We start from the raw sequence: 4,945 nt of genomic DNA, 5'->3' as shown, positions 1-4,945 counted from the left end.
CTCAGAGACAGAGGCAGTGGACCTTATCTGAGCAGCTCCAGTGACCCTGAGCCTGGCTGAAACAAAAAAAGGAAACAAAGAGCCAACTCTTCATCTACATCACAAGCTAAAGAAAAGACATTTAATTTATAATTATGTGAGCAAAAGGTGGCATACACTTTTATTTTCTTAATTTACTTTGTGTTTTACTCTAGCAGTTCTGCTTCCTGTGGTCTGACGGACTGTAGGGGCCAGGTTTTGCAGGTTCAGAACCGTGCAATGAGGTAATGAGAGGGGGATCGCCTGGCTTCGGCATCAGGCCTCCGCTGTTCTTAGCCACGCTGACTTGGACATTTGCACTTTCTACACATGAATTATGCCATCTTCTGCTGGACTGCTGTCTGAGAGCAAAGACCTGCTGGACGATTCTTACAGCTTCTACAGAGGTCAGTGAGGTTGGATTGATTTTTCCTGTTGTCACCTGAAGGCGGAGTGCAGCTTACAGGAACTTGCATTGGATGTCTGACTGTGATCTCTGAGGAAACACCTGGCTAAAGGACGAGACCCAGGCGTCGTTTTGAGGGTCTCCTATGGCAGAAAAGACCAACAGCTTCTGCCCGACATGAGACGGAGGTTTGAAAACAATGATTCATCTGCTGTATCTCTCCCTCGCCCACACAAGGGGGGCCACATACTTTGTCCAGATTTTTCTGCACAGCGGGACTGAATGCTGCCTTGGACAGATTCTGATGGGGCAAATGGAACATCACATGTAAAGTTGGACTGAGACTCAGAGGCGGTCCTGTTTGTTGCCATGGTTGGTCCTGGGATTTCCCTCAGTCTACAGGTTGGAGACAAAATGGCTGCCAACAAAACTTTGTAGCTCTCAATGATTTTTCTAGAATTTTTGAATTGTGTGATGCCACTTTTTCTCACCTGAGTTTATTTACAGCAAATTCATTATCTACTGCCTTTGCACTCTGACCTCTGCTCTTTGACCCCCAGAATAAGTTTTACGGTGCAGCAGGGTGTTAGAACTCTCTGCAGTTTACAGAAATATTGTTTGCTTGAGTGATTATAACTCTGATTGTCCAACATCTGGCTAATATGTTTCTCTCCTCCAGCAGGACAACAATTGAAACAGGATAAAAGTCGGTAAAATTGTTAATTTCCTGGTTTACAAAAGCACATCCAACCACACTTCAAATACAAAAGAGGATGGTCTAAGTTCTACTTGGTTAAAATTACAGTGGCTACAAATATAAGGACTATTATTTCAAGTTATGATTTAAGTTTATTTGGAATCCATTTCAAATCTTAGAAAAATCTACTCTTGGAAAATTACTCAACCAAATTATGGGTTTACTGCACATTTTTTCAATCAACTGTTAAATTCTTTCACTGAGGTGTAAACACCCTGGTTAAATTGCATCCAACTGTTACAGTTAGCAATGAAAGCAAATTTGGGCTAAATGATTTTCGTGGGTTTCTTAGGAGTTTCTGTACCGAAACACTAAACAGTGTTCCGATACAGAAACAGGGGGAGATGAATGAAATTAAACTATTCAAGCAAATTCTGAGTTAATCTAGGAAATTGAGAAATTTTTCAGTTTTGGGCTTCAGCAAAATATAAGAGAGGTTAAATCAAAATTCACAAATGTTTTAACTATTTGAATGAGTTTCTAAAGTAGTACTGAATATTCTGAACTGAATACATTAAAATTAACAATGATGTCATGTGTCAAGTAGATTTCTACAAAATAGAGTTTAAATTGTTTGATTGCTGCTTCTCTCTTGCTATAATTCAAAATAACTTGTTCAACCAAGTCATGCAGAAAGGTCTAACCTGAACATTATATCATTTAATAAATCTAGTTGTATCAAATTTCTCCCCAAAACTGCCAAAAACATTGATAAATATGATAAACACTACAAAAGAAGGTAATTCAGTTAAGTAAACATTCTATAGAAGGATTTCAGAGAACAAATTGTTCAAAGGTTAAAATTGTTGAACTTATGGGATTTAAATAATAGATGAGAAGAAAATATGAGGATTCACATAAAAATTGGTCTAAATTGGGATTTACAAATGAGCAATTATGGAACTGATTAAAGGGGGTCAAAAGGATTGACAGAATAAAAAGAATCTAGTCCTATGTGTAATCGTTGATCCAATGCCTAAACATTTTTCATAATCATAATTTACAGTTTTTGGTCTGAGACAAAATAAGGTTGTCTTTTATTACATGAATGGAACAAATTACAAAGGATCTTAATTTAACACGTATCATAAACTTTTCACACTATTGATGATACTTTACAAGCCTTTAGTATAGCGGTGTACTTCTTGTTAAATGAGGACTATTTGATTGAATCTCATTAAAATAACAAAAGCAAAAGATTTATATATGGTTTAAGATTTCTGGTAAAGTTTCTATTAGGGATAAATCTTATATACATTTCAAATGATATTTCTTTGATAAAACATGACTGTGGGCAGTTTTGCACATTCATTTCATAATCTGATCCTTGACATTTTTTTTGTTTTTTTTTTTTTTGTTTGGTTTCTGATTTTGTCTGATCCTATGAATATGCCAACACTTAGAACAAGGAAAGTTATTTTTGAAGGATGAAATGTACAAGGTGTTACTGACTTTAAGCATTTCTTTTGCTATTATTAAGAGGAGAACTTGAATAACAGATGTTACTGATATATTGATGCTCTATTGGCTTAGTATAAAAAAAAATCTTGATCTTCAGCTTCAAGGAGAAGCCTTTAAATAAAAAAAAAGAACATTATGTTTACTAATCAGATGATGCAGAATCTTAAAGAACCTTCCTTGCTCTCCTCATCACCTGTGGATGCTGCTGTTCCCTGCCTGAGGTCCTTGTCTGTTCAGTGCATCACTTCCAACATAGAGAAGGGCAGCGGTACCAATAGAACCACACCTGCCTATCAGATGTTTTCCCAGAACCGAAAGACAACCGTGGACCTCCAGCTTTCTATAGTATAAGGGTTTTGTCACTAGTATCTAGTGACAAAACAAAATTTTTTCATTCACTTTAATGTTCTTTATATAATCCATTGACTTTGCTTTTTGTTATGTTTTTTCTGTTGCAGAATGAAGTCCAATCCTTTCTGGGTGGGCCGGGGTGTGAGGCTGTGGGCGCCTTCCACGATTGGTGGACCGAGTTAAAGCTGAAACGCCACACTGAAGCCTCCTGGGGTTTCCTATCGAGCTGCGCCGGCTCTACATCTGGACACACGCAGAAACTGATTTGACGTAGCAGGTCTTGCTATAGAGAGACTGATATGATTAGATTTTATTACTATTATTGCATTTTACTTAGAGAGCATTTTTACTTGTTTCCTCATCATAGTTCATTCATATCAGTATATTTTGACTGTGCTGCCCTTGATCCTGATTTATTTTATTGGTTTGCTGTTTTATGAATGTGTTCATTGTTCTGTCCTTTTAATACTCAGACTTCAAAGCTTTTCTTACCATTTCATTTAACATTGCATCCTTTCTGTAGTTCATTAACCTTTAAATATTACATAGAAATTTCAATAAGTTTGGTTTTTAAAACTAACACATTGTTTTACTCATTACTCATTGTCACTTCATTGACTTTAAAGGATAGTACCTTAACATTTCTAATTTTACTTTATTAAGTTTTAAGTAGTATCTACCTTTTATTCATTTTACATTTTATTCATTTTAAATATTAACCTAACACTTTATTCATTTTTGCATTTTATTAAGTTTTTAAATAATCATCCTACAATTCTATTCAATTTACATTTTGGTTAACTCTAACAACTTAGTGAATATAATTTTAATACTTTTTTTTTACTTTAAAGATGACAATTAGATCTTCCTAACACTTCACCCATTTTATATTTTCATAAAATTTAACATTTATTCTTTTTAACTTTTTTAACTAACAAAAATTTCAGACTTTGTTCTTTTATAGTTCATTACCCTTCTATGGCATGATGTTGACCTGAGGTAACAAAAAGAAATAATAAATAAATAACAAGCAACATAAAGATAATAATTATAATATTTGGTTCCAGAAAGTGTCATGGTTCGACTTTATGATGGATGTGTAATTACAAATGATGAAGCTCTGACAAAACTGTAAAAATATTTTCTTCTACAAAAAACAAAGAAAAAACAGTCATGCCATGGTGGGTTGACTTATGTTCCTCCAAATTTAACACTCTAACGTCCTTTAACAATTTTATTTCCTTACATGTTCTTCATTAGATTGTAAGAGGGACATTGTGGTTTCGATCCACCGCCTAAGAGGCATAGGGGTGCCCTGTCCGTTTTTACCCCCAAAATTGAAATGAAATGAAATGAGATGAAATGACATGAATGAAAGACAACATCAATGACTGAAATGATCAAATGTATGTCAAGATCTGTAAAAGCCTCGGGGGATGTTTTCCGGAAGGGACAGTGTCTACTCTAGGGTTTGTTTTCTCCTTTTTGGGCTCTTTTAGAGCCCAACAGGGGGTGTTGAGATTAGTAAATTAGTTAAATCATTATGATTACTATTATGTGTTGAGATGCTTTACCAGGCCGAGAAAGAGTCACACGCTGTTAGACAAAGGGCCCATAGTAAAGAGTTACATTTTTGATTCTGTTAGACACCAAGGTCCATTTCTCACGAGAAACAGAAACTTATCAGGCCACAGAGATATGGTGTGATTTCAGGGAGTGTCTTCAGTTCATATAATCAGCTACCCTCCTCTTTCTCCTCAGACGCTGCACAGACTTTTTTAGAAACTCTTCTCGGATGTAATGGTAAAGCGTCTCCTTTCAGCGCTGAAATTTAATAAAATAATTAAAGTCTGAATGCTTTTCTTGGCTGATTTTATGCTCCGTGTGTCAATACAAATTATGATTCATCGATTGAGACTCTCGTTCTCAACACAACCCACTCGCTGGCCGAG

General features: G+C 35.6%; 1 long non-coding RNA gene across 1 annotated transcript; it reads left to right on the top strand.

Annotated features, from left to right (window-relative positions):
* The first annotated feature begins 593 nt into the window (after positions 1-593).
* Positions 594-2,773, top strand: LOC106943928 (uncharacterized). The gene is made up of 2 exons (XR_001424050.1): positions 594-826; positions 1,107-2,773. It is a non-coding gene; the product is annotated as an uncharacterized LOC106943928 (long non-coding RNA).
* Positions 2,774-4,945: the final 2,172 nt, after the last annotated feature.

The sequence above is a fragment of the Poecilia latipinna genome, unplaced genomic scaffold (assembly GCF_001443285.1).
Source record: "Poecilia latipinna isolate Pla-1442-1.1 unplaced genomic scaffold, P_latipinna-1.0 Scaffold6417, whole genome shotgun sequence".
NCBI classification, from domain to species: domain Eukaryota; kingdom Metazoa; phylum Chordata; class Actinopteri; order Cyprinodontiformes; family Poeciliidae; genus Poecilia; species Poecilia latipinna.
Note: the sequence above shows the minus strand (reverse complement) of the source record. Positions and strands in the feature narration are given on the sequence as shown.